General features: G+C 39.9%; 1 protein-coding gene across 10 annotated transcripts in view; it reads left to right on the top strand.

Annotated features, from left to right (window-relative positions):
* The first annotated feature begins 1690 nt into the window (after positions 1-1690).
* The window catches only part of LOC419335, a 133036-nt gene continuing 117388 nt past the window's right edge, over positions 1691-17338 (top strand). For all 10 annotated transcript variants that reach the window (XR_006931955.1, XR_006931957.1, XR_006931952.1 and 7 more), the window contains exon 1: positions 1691-1782. The gene's annotated coding sequence lies outside the window, so the exon portion shown is untranslated. The remainder of the gene's footprint in view (positions 1783-17338) is intronic.

Raw genomic sequence — 17338 nt, 5'->3', positions numbered from 1 at the left:
TTTGGAAGTCATACAACAAAATGTTTTCCCAGGCCCAGATGCCTCAATCAATAGCCTTAAAAGTGATCAGGTGGAAGCCACACAGAGACCAAAATTAACTACAAATTCCACCAACCCGCAACCTTCAAGTAAACACCTTTTGCTTTATTTTCTGAAGGTGAAGACTTTAACTCTTGGCTCTTTCTGTATTGCAAGGTCCCAGTTAGGTTTGGGAGTAAGAGAAAAATGAGGTTAAGGGTTTCAGGCAAATCTGAGGGAAATGAGTGGTGGAATGTAGCATGTGGCAGAGTGTGCCATCCTCAGGGGTGATATTGGACAGAACTGTTGGAGTGCATAAAAAAACCTGTCTGCAAGCAGTGACTGCACGTTGGCTGATCTGTCTGACCCTGCTGAAAGGTCTGAAAGGGAGGGAGGAAGTGTTTCTGTGGGATCCTATGGCTGCTCACTGGAATTTCCTAAGTGTTCCCTATAGCTCTGCATTTTACTGTGTATCTCTTAAGGTTCCTTTTATCAAGTAAGGACTTCTGTCTGGTCGTGTTCAACATGGATGGGAGGATGTGTCACAGTCGTGTTGGACTTCAATGTGGTCTGAGAGAACAAATCTGACGCTCAGATAAAGCTGTGTAAATTATTAATGGAAAGGTAGTCAGAGCTGTTCAAGATAGTACAGACTGACATAAAAAATAACGTGTGTGGAACTGGCAAGAAAGGAAGTAACTGAAGGGTTTTGTTTCATTTATTGCTATTCTTGGCTCTGAAATGTTAAGAAGATGAATAATGGTGATGAATTCTTGTGAATTTCATCTGGTTTTTGAGAAATCAGAGCTAGAAGTTGCAGAGTGCAGCAGGGGAGACCTGAACTCGCCCAACTTTCAGTCATTTCTATTGCTATCTACTCAGCTGCACGAACTGTTGTGTGGATCAGCCCAACGAAGTGCCAACAATGCTCCTGAATTCCATAACAGCACAGAACAGGACATTTGGGCAGCAGCTTATCTGGGTGTTGAGGCCTGATGTAATGCAGTGATTCTCAACAAGTCCTAAGGTGAAGTCATCACTACCGCTTAAATGCAGCCTCCGTTCTCTTCTAAACATGGTGTGTGGTACAGAAAGGGCAGATGATTACTGTTTCACCACAGAGTCAAATGTATTTGCCCTTTTTATTAAGTACTCTTGCAGCAACCAAGAGAAAGCGACTCACTTTGTGATTCAATTAGGTCCTTAAAGACAGTGATACCGTGCAGTCATTTCATTAAGCTTTTGGTTTTTAACTTAATTAAATGTTACTGTTCCAAGCTAATTCCTCATACATGAGAGAGAACTGATCAGAGAAAGACTCTATCTTATCTTCAGCCAGTGTTGGAAAGCAGCAGGGACAGCTGGATCCATGACATAACTTAGAGCAGCAATAAGGCTATTCTACACTGGTCATAGTTCTTCACTCAGAGCCATTTTGCCAGCTTCAGACCTCAAAGTTCAGCTTACCAACTCAATACCCTCTCACTTCGATCCTGCCCCGATGAAGGATCACTTGTTCTAGGTAGGAGACAGCACAAAACTGGGTGTAGGGGAATTGCTAAGTCACGGCCTGAGCCAGTGATTGAGCACCTGGTGAAGGGACACAGCCAGCCCTGGGAGCACAGGTGGAAGCAATTCACCTATGGGACTGGAAGGGGTAGAATGTGGTTCCACCCCTCTCTAAGCCTCATTTAAGTGCTGGCTGCCACGGGGGAAGGCTCTGTACCTTTTGGAGTGTTCTGTGAGTCCCGCTCCTTGGGACAGGTAAGCAAATCTTTTTTTCTTTAATTGGGTTGTCCCTATTGCTGCTTATTGGGTAGTTTAGAACTAGTTATCTGCTGTTACCTTCCCCTGTGTTGGGAAAGGAGACTTTGCTCAGTACATGAAGTGAAGTACTGCGGTGCCTACTGGCTTCTGATACTTTTGTTTCTAGTTCACCAGCTATAATTTGAATACGTGTAGAATTTGCTCTCCCACCCAGCAATCCTTGCTTATTATGAGTTTCCTCCTTCCCTGAGAACGTAACCCCCGTCCAAGCCTAATGTCTCAGCGGTCTGATTACTCATTACAAGTAGAGAGCTCTGCGTGGAAGGGAGCAGTCCTCCCAGAGGAGCTCAGCGGAGCGCTGCTTTTCAGCTCAGCTGCCTCACACTGCTCGCTTCTTGCTGCAGCTGTGCCAACAGCATTAACCACGCTGCTACCGCGGGAGGAAATCACCTCCGATAGATCGGTTTTTTTTTACTGCTGTCGTCAAAGAATGAGACGATAAGGAGTTCGGGAGGTTGAACCTGAGCCTGCTGCTGGGGTCGGTGCATACCTAGAAGCAAAGTTCTCAGAGATTGCTGGCTATTGTGTGGTTGGAGACTGTCTGTCTCCAGTGCTGTTACTGATATAAAATGTATCTCCCTGCGTTTTTTTTTTTTAACTTAAAAAAAGAAGCTATTTGGGGTCTTTAGGAGTGAATTCGCATAAAGAGAGTTGGTGCTATAGCAACCATTCATCTGAACGAATGTTCTGCTGGGAATACTTAGGCTCTGACTTTTGTCGTTTATTTTCCCGTAGCCGTTCAGCTCTAACTCCTGCAGCTTTGGCTTTCAGAAGAAATCAGTGTTTGTCTTCAGGGATCTGCTTTATTTGCTGTCCCTGCCTTCCTAGTTCTTAGATTTCCCAGAAAACCCTCCGTTGTTAAGGGTTGTTTAACATCATCAGAATATTGTTAGCCTGATTGGTTAACACGTATGGTCTTCAAGAGGAAGGTGGGGAAAAACAATAATCAAAGTAACCCACACAAAAACCACTTTGGCTAGTGGTTGCTAAAGTACAGCTTTCATTTCCATCCACAACAGCTCCTTCAAGTAATACATGGGCAGTTTGGTGGTGGTTTGGCCCTGTATAATCGTATCAGCCATGTTAAATTGGCTGGGGATGTTCGTATACATGAAATAGTAAGTCAAGAGAATGGCTGCTTTCTTCATTACGTAGGTCAGATGTTCGTGGCTCTCTCAGTGCTTTTGGAACAAACTTTCTAATATTCTCTGTGAATACTGGGAGTGTAAAATACCCCTATAAAACAAGGCTAAGGTAAAAATAGTAGTGCTAGGCTGTCCTTAACAGCACAAACAGGGTTCATGCTGCTCTTTTGAATTGAATTTGGAGATAGCTGAGCTATCAGTGTAGTAACAACCAGTAAACTTGATTGGTTGCAGATTTAAAGCTTAATCATTCCTGATTTATCAAGAAGGTGTTAGCTGAAGAGATGACCAAAATGTATTGCTTTGACAGAAGTAACTCTTCTAATGAAACTGAAGCACTGTATTTGCTGCACCTGTGGCTGTCTTGGCCTCTCAGGCTGAGAGTTGCTTAATGAGGTGGCCTATTGTACAGGCTTTGATAAGCAGGCATAGTGTTTCCTTTTAATCACTTTTCTGCAGTTTTCTAGAGGAGAGGTGGGCAGACCAGAGGCAAAATGATGCATCTGATTGAAAAATAGTACAGTGCTTACCTGAGCTACCTTAATCAGAAACTCATACGTGTGTGCTTTTATGTGTTTAATATACCCTTTCAGCTTTGGCTGCTTGTGTTAATTATTACACAAGCTGGTGGTTACACACTTGACATACATGAATTCTGAGGGGTTGAAGAGGGACTGACAGTGAAGCCCTGAAAGGAGTAAAGTATCTTCTTTTCTCTCCTCTAATTTTGTGTCAGGAGTTGTTCGTACTTTGAAAATGGCCATCATTCTTTCATGGCAACTTGTTAACATTTAGATCATTGTTGTGTTTCAGTGTGCTGCCATGTCTTGCCACTACAAAGACAGTGGAGAATTGATGGTGCAACTGAACTGCCCTGTTTTGAATGCAGAACTGACTTTCATTTAAAAATCTAAGGGGGAAAAAATAATATTCTCTCTTCCAGTACTTGTTGATAGATGGCTCTGAGATGCAAAAGTAATGAAGAAATAAGCTTTCACATGCAGCTGCATCTCAGGTCAAGGCTGAAGCTGAGTGCCCAGCAATAGGCTCCAGGGGTTTACTGGAAGCAAAACAGCCATGGTCTGAGCACGGAGGGATGAGCGTCGTCTGCATGTTCATCGTTGGTGAATGATACGAGCTCCTAGAATGCAAAGTATTTGCTAATCTTCATAGGGAAATTGAATGCCATGCTGCACCTTTCTGGGTTCAGTGGCTAAAGAGATCAGAATTCATTTTACCACACTATGAAACAGCCTATGCAAGTAAGGATAAAGGAAAAGGTCAGCTGGCTTCACTGTAGATGAAAAGCACTGCATAGCAAGTCCCTAGCTATTGTTCTTGTTGCTTCTGTGACCACAATAGTTATTTATCATTCTTCACAGTTGAAATGCTGCTTTCTCCATTAACTTCTATCACTTCAGCTGTCACATTTGAATTCATTCATTCCTTGAAAAAAAAATGTTTATTCTCTTTTCTTTTGAAGTGGGAATGCAGTGATTAGCCATATAGTCAGGAGATGTTGATCTTACCAGAAATCCTATACTTTGTCATGAATGGGAGTTATGCATCCTCAAACTGTATTAGTTACCCTCCTTAGACAGGTACTGTGCACAATCAGTATTTAGCTGCCTAATCTGTAATCAGAGGAAAGGCTAATTTCACTCTCTAAAGTCTAAAGTAACTATAGCTGCAGGATTACAGCAATGAAAGATTAGAGGAAGACCTCTTATCTTGAGTTTCATCTGCTCTGATGATGCTCTGGGGTGGCACTCCTCAAAGCATGCCAACTAGCAATTGGTTCTAGCTTTTGGAAAGTAGACCAGCATGATGGATCTGATTCATTCCTATTTTGCCACTGAATGCCATCATTACTGAAGATGGGATTGTTCCTTGAGCTCTCAAAGGATGCAGTGTTACTTCATTTTTATTTCCCACTATCAATATGCTTAACTTTGTGGTGGTTGTTATTCTTGTGCTGAAGAAAAGCCACTTGGATGTTTGACTAAGAAATCATCTTAACAAAATGTAAATTATTCCAGAGGGTCCATCTACATAAGTACACATTAATCTACTTCTTAAATATGTAGCGGAGTCTTTCCCCTGAGGAGACCATGGAGCTGTGAAAATATGTAATGATAATTAATTACTGCCCAAGAATAGATTAATATTGCATGGTAGGAATAATAAAATGTATATAACTAAGTGGTGTCTGTAGGATAATGCAAACTGTGAAGAGGTATCAGGCTGTGGCAGTGTTAGATTTAATATCCCATCAAAAGGAAAGTGCTGTTTTCTGTCTGAATGCATTTGTTGCGTAGCATGGCCATTTATTGTCATAGTTCATAGTCTGACAAATAAAAACATTTTATTTCAATTGCCCAAGAGAGCTGGCTTTGCTGTTGCTGCAGAAAAAGCCATTTCTTCTTTAAGGAGTTGCTGTTGGGCTTATTACCGATGTCTGTGCTGTGGCTTTAAATATCATTGCCCTGACTGTGCTCGTGTATAAACAGAGGATGAGAATGTGTTCCTGAATGTATCTGCCAAGCACCGTATTTTGCTTTTTTTTCCTTTAAGGCTTCTGTCCCAGTCTTACAACATCTCACCCATCCTCTGTTATTTGTCTTAAAGTTGATGCAGTGCAGGTCTTTAAGTGGTGCATAGCTGGAAGAGTAGTTTAGTAGTTTAAGAGTAGTTTAATTCAATTATGAAACCCCATTAACAATTTTGAACTATCTTGTCTTGTAAGTTAAATTCAGGAGGTTTGGCTAAAATTGTATCCTTCAGTAACTGATTTTGTACTTGTATTTTAAATGAAGATACTAACACAGGACTTAAGCTGAAGGTACTTAACATGAGAATGCAACGTGGAAATACTCTTGTAGGTTGCTGGATCTGATTTTTGCAGTTGCAGACATGCACATTATGTGTCCAGAGTACCCCTCTGGATGGGAATACTGCCTTGCTTTTCTGACTCTGCAAGGCTCTATGCTGGAGCAGTGCTTGATGCTTTGCAGCAAACACAGCACTGGAACTCTTACATATCTTCCCCACTGCAGCAGGGGAACATATTGTCAGGTTTAAAGCATCCTGCATTTTTTTCTTTGAGAGCATCTGTGGCACTTCGCCAGAGGAGATGCTCTTAAAAATCTTCTCCTTTAAGAAGAAATTGAAACCTGCTCCCCCCCCCCCCCAGCACTTCTCCAGATGTGATGTATCAGAAAACAGCAAGTGCAGCACTAGGCTGGGGCTGCTGGGAAGCACAAGCATTTTGCTCTGTCCTACACAGCATCTCATGAAGGTCATTGAGGGAAGGAGGATCCCTTGGCACAGTTTCCCTCCTGCTGTATGAACTGTGGGCACTTCATTAGCAGATGGCTGTGTTCATCTGCTTCTGTAAGGCAAGGAGGACATGGGATAGGGAAAGAGTAGCTGGTGAGTCACCTGTGGGGGTTTTAACAAATATCCTCTAAAGTAGAATATTTTTTTCAATATTTTGTTTTTTCCTCTAGCCATTAGCAGCAATATATTGATTGTGTAGCATCCTATTTGTGCTACAAAGTTACCCATTTATAATAAGGACTGGTCCTAGCGTGCACTAAGTACACATTTGTGTGATTGAGTGTATCACTGTGCTTCCAAACGCCTCTCAATGCCTGCAGTTATTCATGGTCATATGAGGTAGTGGCTGGAGGAGGAGGCTGTGGGTCTGCAGACAGTAATTCTTGTCCCAGCTCCACTCTTGCTTCATTATGTTAGGAAGTCGTTGGGAGGGGGCAGAGTTGACAGTGTTTTGGCAGAGAAAACCTAGTTCTGGCTATTAGAAGTAACCCGAATGCTTGCACTTACATGAGTACTTACCAACACTTTGCTTTGGGGCCTGTACTGGTGTTTTACTCACAAAGCAGGAGCTCAGTACAGGAACGGATGGGAGTGAATTTTTGAAACAGGATGTTCTGTGGCTGAAGGACATAAAAGGAGTCAGTAATTGCCACTTGGGATCAAAAGGGATGGCATCTTTTAATTCTTCAGAAAACAGTGCTGCGTCCTGCAGAGCTTCACTCATGGCAGTGAGGCTGCAGCCATCTACAAGGTCACGCACTGGGGATGTTGCTGCCTTGCCTATTTTCCTCTGAAAAATACAGAGGAATTAATGCAAAATTGTCACTTTTATTCCTTTATTTAAAAAAAGGCTAGAGTATGCAGAGAATCATCTGAAAATGTAGGGTTTTGTTTGTCTGTTAGCTTGTTTTGTTTTACTGCTGATAGGTATTGGCTGTTCCCAGATAAAACAGCAGATAACTGGATTGGAGCTATGGCAGCCTTTCATTATGGCCTCATTCTCCTCTACTGGAAAAGTTTCACATACAACAAAGTGGAAAAAGATCTTTTTTTTCAACTTTGTGATTTCCTGTTCCTTCTTCAGCTTCTGTAATAACATGTCACTGTGTCAAGACTTGATTAATTCAATAAATTAAAGCAGAACTGGAGCTGCCAAGCAGCTGCCAGTATGTTTAGATTGATATTCAATTACTTTTCATGTAAACACCAATGATTCTGGTGTCATTACTTTCTAAGGTTATTTATGAAAGAAATTTCCTGGTGCTCGTCAATGAAAGTGCCCGAGCCAGCCTTGGTGGGTTGCTCATATATGTGGTGTTGTGCTGATCAGAATGAAATATGAAACACTTTAAAATTTGCCCACTAAAAGAACAGGACCCAGAACTTCCCACTGCAAAGAATGCCTTAAACTTCAGAACATCAGAAACTTGTTCATACAATAGAATACTTAACACAAAGAACGACTGCAGTGTCTCAATTGCGGTCTAGCAGTCAATTACCTAGATGTCTATCTGATCTGATGGTTTGATTTCTATGTGGTCTCTAGCTTATCAAGTAAAGCAGATCTGAGCCCCTGAGCTCGCTATGGACTCTTCGTTCACACCACTGAGCGATTCTCTGAGTAGTTCCTGTATCAGTAATGTTTCCACAGTGACCCTTCAAGGATTGAATTCTTTATGTGCCCTTGGTGACCAATACAGTCCAAGCAGTCCTTTCTCCTCTTGTAAATCCCACACGAGGGAGATCTTCTCAAATGCCAATTTAGCACTTGAGAATAAAGCTGAATATGATCAAATCTGGTAACGTTTTCCAGGATGTCATCAAAATGTCAATTGTAATAAAAATAATTAAGAAAGTGTTTGACAAACTTACTCTGCTTATGCAGAGGAAGCAAAAGAGATTCAAAATGCATGCTCTGTGTATTCCGCAGTTTGGAAGGGTAACTGCTGTATGTTTGGCACTTGTTGCTTTTCTCATAGTGAGGACTGTATATAGTGCTAATAAGATTGAGTACTGCCAGTTCTTCCACAGGTCAGTGGCAGAGGTTTATTTGCTGTGAAATAACAAACCATCTGCAACAGGGCTGGAAGTACAACAAGAAATCTTGGTTATTCTGCAGGCAGGATCGTTAGCCTTTGGCAATCCCAGCATTAGGTGTGAACGTCTGTAAGCCTTTTGCTAAGTCTTTGGCAAAGTTAATTCCACCATCTCCTTGGAAACTCTTAAACCTTCCTAAAGCATCATTGAGAACTTTCTGCAGCTTACTTTCCAAGCTCACTGCAGTCTTCATATATTTCTTATGCAAATGGTCGAGTGCTTCAGTCTGGAAGTAGAGTTTAAATACCTTTACAACTTCAGAATTAACCCACTAGTGCATTATGTGTACATGCTGAATGTTCTGAAATTGTTTGTCATGAATCTCTGGAGTTGGATCTTGGAATTGTTTTGGGAGAAAAACTGAAACAGTTTCATTTTCAGGTAGCTTATATCTTTCATTAAAACCTATTTTCCCAAAGCTAAGGGCATGTGATGCTTAGGAGATATAGAGTTCCTCCCGAGCAAGGCAGATAGCCAGAAGTATCTCATATCCAGAAATATCTTTTCTTCAGAAGGTATCATCTACCCAATCAAATGGCTTCATTTAATTACCATATCTTATGAATTAAAAATCTCTGTATAAATGTGGAGCTCAATGGAAATTGAACAGCATACGCAATGAAATGCAAATGATTTCTCAAGTACAGCATTGCACTTTCAATTTTCTACTCGAGTAATTTAGAAGCCATTAGTTTAAGTGAAAATCTAAGGTAAAGCACATCCATGTGGTTTCAACGGTTCCTCTGAAGGCTGCACGTGTAATTGTCTGAGAAACATAAATCCCTAATTGTGCTTCTCTCCACTTTGGTCCTGCTGGTGTAAGTGCATTCTGTAGATACCTGCCTGCCAGATGGCTTTATGTGGTACAGGGCTGCATTTCCACCCTGGTGCTGTCTTCTGTGTGACTCGTCTTGCTGGTGAGTTCTGACAAATGCTGAAGCAGAGCTGAGCACATCGGGCAGGTTGTGCCTTACAGTGAGGAATTATGTTTTTAAAGTCTGTAGAAAGCAGCAAAACTTATAGACAATTGAAAACAAATTCAAGGAGGCCCTCCACGGTGCTCTGTTGAGCTGTGGGGAAAACAGGAAGGGGGGAGAGTGGCTTGGACTGTTTGAAGGTAGTAGCTGGAAGTATTCTGGTCACTGGTTAAACTGCTTTCTCTCACTGGATTTATTCTCCAGTGCTTTTGCTGCTAACAAACTCAGGTGCTTCTCCAGCACTTGCATACAAAGAATGCTCCCTGGAGGATTCGATTGCTCTCTGTGGGCACACTGTACCTGTTCTGAACAGTAGGTTTGGAGCTGGATGAATTTCCCTGAAATTGGTTATAATTTTATATAATTATATTCCTCAATAAAATACGTATTTTCTTCCTAAATTCTATGCAAATTGATCCCGGCTATGTTTCCTAGGGCTATTATCAACTGTTCTGCTGCAGAAGCTGTTATTGTACTTCTTGCTGTCCCTTTTAGGGGCACCCTTATCTGTGTACAAAGCTATAGCAGAGTGTGAATTAATGCCTGCAATTGAAGGAGTTTTTCATATGTTTCAGGCAATAGGAATCATCTGGACAGTGATGTGAATCATATTATGCTGGAGACCTGAAGGTGCTCAGTGTGTTGCAACACTATGGGCTGTAATTAATCTAACTTTCACAAACTTGTGGGCTCTCTGTAAAATGGCTTCCATTGGTGTGTTTGCAAACTGTAAATAGCTTCAGGATTTTGAAAATTTAACCCTACAAGACTTTGCCAGGGGTTGAGGTTATGAGAAGACAAAGTGCTTCCACTGGCGGTAGTTCCTCCTGCATGTACTTACACATCTGGGCCCATACTAGGGTGGAAAAAAATAGCAAAGTAATTTACCCTGTGAAATTTTAAGGAGAATTCCTCCTAAATGAGAGAGATAGGCAGAACAGAAATGTGAGATTTTTATTAGATAGTAACAGTTGATGGGATCATGAAATACATAACTTCCTGGGTAATAAGAATCATGTGAAATGATGAGAAATGTCACATTATCAGCAGCTGAATAAGCACATCAGTAGGCAAGCATGTGGGCTTCAGTCTGATCCTTATTTGCTACAGGAGAGGAACAGTGCAAGTAATGTCACCTTTGTATATCAATTCTACTTGTGTTTTGTTGACAACTTATAGCATGGATTTCAAGGAAAATTGCTCCCCAAGGGAGCAGGAGAGGAAAGGACAACACAGTGCATAATAAGCTGTTAGGATATTTATGAAAGGGAATGTTATTGCCATAGAAAAATGTCCTTCTTGATGAGATTTATATTGTGTGTGACATTTATTTGCAGAGGCAGCACTGATGGTGAGTAAATGAGGATGAGGAACTTTGTAACATGGAACAATAGGAATGTGTTGGGGAGTGAACCAGAGGGACAGATGTGATGGCAAAGTGCTGGAGAGGGAGCAGAGATTGGGAGCAAGCAAGGGGTGGTGTGGGAAGGAAAGGCAATCAAAGTCCAAGTCAGGTCTGCCTTGAAAATTCTCCCCAAAAACTTTTTGGCATGACTTTCCCCCTCTGCACTCTGAAGTGACCTGAGTGCTCTTCCTCCCCTGCCCTACTTCCCGTTTAGAAATTGTTCCCAAATACAGTGGCCCATGTAATTTTCCATAAGAATAGAGAATTAGAAATGTTGGTTGTCTCCTAATTCTTGAGAAGGGTTTTGCTAAGCTGAAATGCCAAAGAGATCACAGGAAGTGCTACAGTTGAGTGTATCAGTTCACAGGTGGAAAATAGATGCTAAGATGAAGAGACTTAACCACATTAAAAATAAAAAAAAATGGCAGGGTCGTTACTTAGCATAGGTCTATAAAGACCTACATTTGTTCTAAGTTGCCCCTTGGCCTTCAAAGGAAATAACACATCCATAGACATGAGATGTTCCTCAAAACACCTCAGTAAGACTGGGGAAGGGGAAAGTCAGATGTTAGATGTTACTTGTTGCAGCTTCACCTCTTAGATAGAGGTCCATTTAGCCTCAATGCTGAACTGACAGTAGCAGTGCTTTGTTGGAGTACGACCTTCATTTGGAAAGAGCTGTTACCTTAAAGTACACATCAGGTTGATATGGTGTATGCAGTGGTATGTACATCTTGTTATTCAAATGCTTGTATTTCTTTCATAAATCTAGTTAAGACACACTAAACTGAGCAAAAGAAAACACTGTCTTCCACAGTTCCTGTATCACACGGGTAAGTAGACTGCAAAGCAGCATGTAAAAAGAATAGATTAAGGAGAGCAAGTTGTTCTAGCAACTTGAGAGTCTTTTCCAACTGAAGATGTGATATATATAGTGCCAAAATGGATTAAAGGTTTCTGTATAAACCATTAAACTACTGTGGAAAAATGTCAATTTCATAATATCTGAAAGTTTTCTCCTCTGTGCCTTTTAGTTCACTCTGAGAAACAATATAATTGCTGCTTGTAAACCACAGAGTAATTTTCTCGTCATCAGTTAAGGTCATAACAGAACTCTAAGTTGTTTAACAGCTCATAAATCTACATTTTTTTTTTTCCTCCCGTTGCTGTGTTCTCAAGGTAAGCGCTATGTGCTGAGCCTAGAGGAGAAGAAACAGACCCCCAGAGCAACTAACCCTGTGCTGCTCCATGTAGCTATGTTAAATTAATACACAGTCTACAATATATGTCCTAAGTGCAAAATATAACTCGTAGTCTGGCCACCAATATTTAAATGTCAGTTATGTGCTCTATATATACACAAACACCCAAATACTACTTTTATACTAAAATCTACACAGTTTTCAGCATTGAATATAACATTAGGTATTGGAATGCACTGATTTTAATACTTATTCTACCAATCTGTCTGCCTTGGGTAAGGTTTGTTTTCAATTCCTAGCTATGCTCTTGATTTCATTTAAAATTAAATTATTGTGCATAGTTAACTAGTAAAACCTGAGTATCTGAGTGGACTAAAAAAATTAATGAAAAATTAGATTTTAAATTGTGAGTGATTTCAGTTTCCAAACCTATCAATTCCGTGTGCGTAGTTGATTATATTCCTGGAGACAAATACACTTAACGTGCTGACAGGTTCAATTTCCTCATAGCTTTGTTACACAAATTACTTATTACAAGGAAAAAATGTCAAATGCCATCTCCTCTACAGGCAAAGCCACAAGGCTATTAGTAGGAAAATCTTGTGGGTTGGTTTTGATGCTGGCACCAGCAATGCTATCGCTACTCTTTTCCCTCCCTGTTTGTGTTGCTCCTCCAGTCACTCAGTGAAATCACCCTTTCCTCTTTGCTTGTTTAGAATTTATTGTGACAGTTCTATTCTATTCTGGATTTTACTTTGCCCATCAATATCCTTCAGAAATTTGCCTTAATAGCCATCTGTCAAATATAACAAGCAAAATTCACTAAGGCATGCCAGAGTTGCAAGAAATATGTATTGTCACATACAGTTGACATGCTGACTTTTCTGGTCACCCAACCTAAGTCAAGAAAATACCAAATATTTTTCAACAGTAAGTGTCTCAGGGTGGTTAATACAGGCTGAATAGTGTGTTGCTTTGGAATGATGATTTGTTGTTTGTTTTGTTGCTGTGAATTGATTTTTATCTTTAGTGAGAACTCAAACTGATTTACTGTGGATTACTGTTGGATTTGAGTGAGAATCAGGTATTGGATGCTTCTGGCCTGGGCTTATCCTGTCTGAACTATACCTGAAAGTGCATCACCTGGTACTTTCCATCAGTAGATGATTTCACACTTAATCACCTACTGGTTTTGTTTGTTTCTTTGCTAGTCTAATATGACAGGGAAAAAAAGCCACTCCTACATGGAGCCATAGAATGGAATTGGGTTGGAAAGGACCCCAGGGATCATCAAGTGCGAACCTCCTTGCTGCAGGCAGGACCATTAACCTTCAGGTCTGGTACTAGCCTAAGGTTACCCAGGGCTCCATACAAAAAAAGGCACAGAAACAAAAACAATACTTGTGCAAATTTATTTAGAGAGCTCTGAATTCATTAAAAGATCAGATTGGGATTTCTTCTCTAGTTTTGCCTTATTTACGTATGCATAGCCTAGAGTTTGGTGCATTGGTGTTTTATCATCTAAAGTAGGTAAGTCCCATTTAATGATGATCTTGTTAAAATGGACAAGCTCCCAGATATCAGAGCTTGGAACAGGTTCTGAAGTGTGTGGGTTTCATGAGGGCTTCTTAACGGCACCACAGCTACTCAAAATGGGAGCTCCTTGACTTGTAACATTTCTGCCTGACATTTCTAAAGAAATCATCTCTCTTCTGAGAAGGTGATTACACTTTTTGATGCTTCAGTGGGAATTTGGTCCCTAACAACCTCATTCATAATCACTTTGGAAAAAAAAAAACAACAAAAACAAGAGCAGAACTTGATTAGAGCTAGAAAAGAGTGGTTAATGTTTCAGATAATGACTGCAGCACAAAAGTTGATTTTCACACCAGTAACATTCTTTAATAACTAAAGGAATATTCTCTTATTTGATCTATTTCTATCAAGGCTTTTGTGGCTGGACAAGGTTCAAACATTCATTAATTGAAACATAACCTTTGTGCTGCAATCAGCCGGCCTTTCATTAGCAGCAACAGATTTTTCTGCAGACTTTCAAAATAAGAAGAAAATCTGTTTCATTTTAGATCTGCTGTGTTCAGTCATATCAATGTGGTGTTTAACTGGATGGTTACTGCAGTATCCAAATATACTTCTATTTAGTTGCATTTGTATTATTTACTTTTTGATTTTAGACTTAAGTTCCTAGTTTATAATATGGATGAATATACAGTAAGCAGCTGAACTGCTGTGTTCCTGGTAAGCATGATTTAGAAGATATTAGAAGTTCAAATTAGAGAATTATCTGTCCTTTGATCCTAACACTGGTTCCCTCAAGCAAGTCACCTTCAGAAATAAGCTTTTGTTGTTCAGATTGCCAGCAGCAAAAGCAGCCAGAACAGAAGCTTGAATACAGTGTAATTGTCAAAATTATCCTCTCCTGATTTAGGAAACCCTTGTTCCCAGTTCTGTTCTGTTTAATGTGTCAGAGAAGCCTCTTACAAGTGCTCTAAAGGATGAAAGCAATGTTGCTGCTGGACTTTGTCTCTAGTTTGGATCTTTCATGACTGATGCTTGACAGTGGAGGCTATTCGGGGCACTCAGTTAAAATGTGCATTTGCAGCTACAAGCTACAAGCAAGTGCAGAACTTGCTCGTCTTTGAGTAGATATTAGAGAGAAGATGGCAGCCTTGCTTGAGGCACTGGTTGCCTGGATGTAATCAAGGGAGTTTGAGCAGAGAGTACAACTACTCTGAACCTCCAGCCTCCCCTTTGAACACCTATCATCATACAGAAATGGCTGAAAATGTTAACATTGTGGTTCCCTTAAAATGTCATTGTTTAAGCCTCCAGAGAGGTCCCTTTGCTCACATGGAGCTTTTGAGACCTATTCTAGATACAAAGATTTTATTGATGGTGATTTTCAGACAAACTCCTGATTCTCTTGTCTCACTGTCTCCTGTTTTTTAAATTCAACTCGCAGAAGAAAAGTGAGTATGTTCAAGCCTCTGTACTGTTTGGCCTTTTGGTATTGCAGACTCAGAGCTGGTGCCCTTCAATGAAGTTGAAGGGAACCAATTCCATGCTCTTCAAATAGGTGCATTCAGATGGTGACTGAATATGGGAAGGTCGGAAGTGGCTGAGGATTGAAGCAAGCTGCATTTATTCCTAGTGCTTTCATAGATTTTTCTAGGGCAAAATTGTCCTTTCCATGTTCTGTAACTATTTTGTGTTTATGAAGCAGTTCTCACTTTTTCATTTTTTTCATAATTTTTTTTACCTCTTTCATTCTGTTGAGGTTTTTTATACTGGTTCCGCTTCTCTACTTCACAGTTCATACCAAAAACATTCAATCACCACACAATGAAATAGTGAAATTTGGTCAATATGACTTAAGAACTGTTAAGGCTCATTGTTCCTTTGTATACCAAAAAGTAAAAACTACACAATCATGAAGCTCTATTTATAATCCATCATTGCTGTGTTTCTGCCATTTGTTTCCACGGGAATCTGTTTTTCTTTTGTTTTTATCTAATGTCACCTTTCAAAAATATAGTTGCTTTGATATTTCTTATTTCCTCTTCTTTGGTAAAATTTGTGAGTTGATGCTGTCAAACGTTTCTTCTTTCTATTTTTTCCTTTTTGTTTTAAATGTTTCTGTCTTATCATGTATTTCAGAAAGGATCTTGAAACGTTTCCCTGTAAGTCTGACCTTTCTGAGCAGTGGCTGGCAGATAGTGTTCTTTGATATCCTCTAACCTAATAATCCAGCTGCCCAAGGTGGATTTAAAATGAAATCCTGGTTCCAATAATAGAATTGTTACTTTAAAATATACATGAACAGGCCATAGAGTCAGTCTGGAATACCACAGAAACCCAATACAGAATTTCTTCCTGTCCCCTGCATTACACTACTCCTCCCACCTTCCTTTCCTTCCATATTTGACTGTGTGCTCTAATAGAACCTGAACAGCAGTAATAACACAATGCCATGGTGAATAGCACTTTCTATAAACTTTGTGTGCCATGTGTGGACATTTTGGTTTGTTGTTGATAGGAATTTGAGGTTTTATTTGAGGGGGTTGATGGTATTCTTTGCTTACTGTATTAGAAAAAAAAAGTCAAGGGCTTCCAGAGCGTTTTTTTATGTTTTAGACGTACTGAAACAGCATGTACAACTCCCAGGAGAAAACACTGTTTCTTACAGAAACTGATGAACAAGTCCTCGTAGGGAGTGGTAACTGGTGTTGGATGATATGGTAGGATGTAGGCAAAAAAAAGACTCTTGCCTCCCTTATTCCAGGCACTTGGATAAAGGGAATGAAAACTTTACTCTTAAATTTCAGATGGCTTTTCCAGGGATGATATCTGTTCCCAACCTTCTCTAATAAAATACGTAGGCACTGGAGAATTCTCTAAGTACAGATCCACTGCAGTATGCTTATTCTACAGTCACTGATATAGGTAAGAGTTTGTGTCTGTCTTAAAGGAAGAAAGGGCCAGACACCTAATCAGCTAATTGGCAACTTGCTTAATGTTCTGCCTGCTTAACTTCATTATTAGGGGAAGGATCCCTTGCAGTGAATATTGATGTGTCTAAACAATCAATAAATGAAACATCTAATTTTTTAAAAATCCATTTGTACAGCACACTGTAATTTAATAAATTGTACTTAGGAACTGATTGGGATTGATTAGTGCTCATTGTACTTAACGCTAATTTCTCTTGTTATTACTCAGTAACACTGTTGAAAAAGGAAAAAAGATAAGGAGAAAGTTTTTGTTTTAGAAGTCGTTCCAATAAGTAACAATTCATGTCAGAACTTTGAGGAGGTTAACAATTCCCAGTACAGCATCTCTCTAAGATGTTCAAAAGTGCTATTTGTGAGAGTCCAGCATACAAAACTTGGATATTGCTTTTCTTCAGCAGCTTAAATATATGTTCATTCATCAGTACAGCAATCCAAAGGTAAATAGGGAACTAATAAGGGAAGTCTAGATTATAGCTTGTATTTTAGAATTGCTCCTGTGTTAATACAGTATAATACACATGTATGATGCATAGCATTTCAGTGACAATTTCAGATGGCCAAACAAAATTTTCATTCAGGTTTGTGGAACTTTTAGTTGAAATTATTTTTTCAAATCTCCAAACACATACCTGAGAAGCATAGGAAGGTGGCTGAATATACCTCTAGAAGTATAGATGTACCTAGAAATAGCTGTTCTTTCCAAGGGTCCTTTGGGGAGTGCTCCAGTAGCTTTGCTGCTACTTTTAATCTTGAATTTAATTATTTTTCATTGAGTAATATACAAGAATATCAATGTCTG

This window comes from Gallus gallus, chromosome 20, assembly GCF_016699485.2.
Source record: "Gallus gallus isolate bGalGal1 chromosome 20, bGalGal1.mat.broiler.GRCg7b, whole genome shotgun sequence".
Taxonomy (NCBI): Eukaryota; Metazoa; Chordata; class Aves; order Galliformes; family Phasianidae; genus Gallus; species Gallus gallus.
This window is presented reverse-complemented; position numbering and strand designations above follow the sequence as displayed.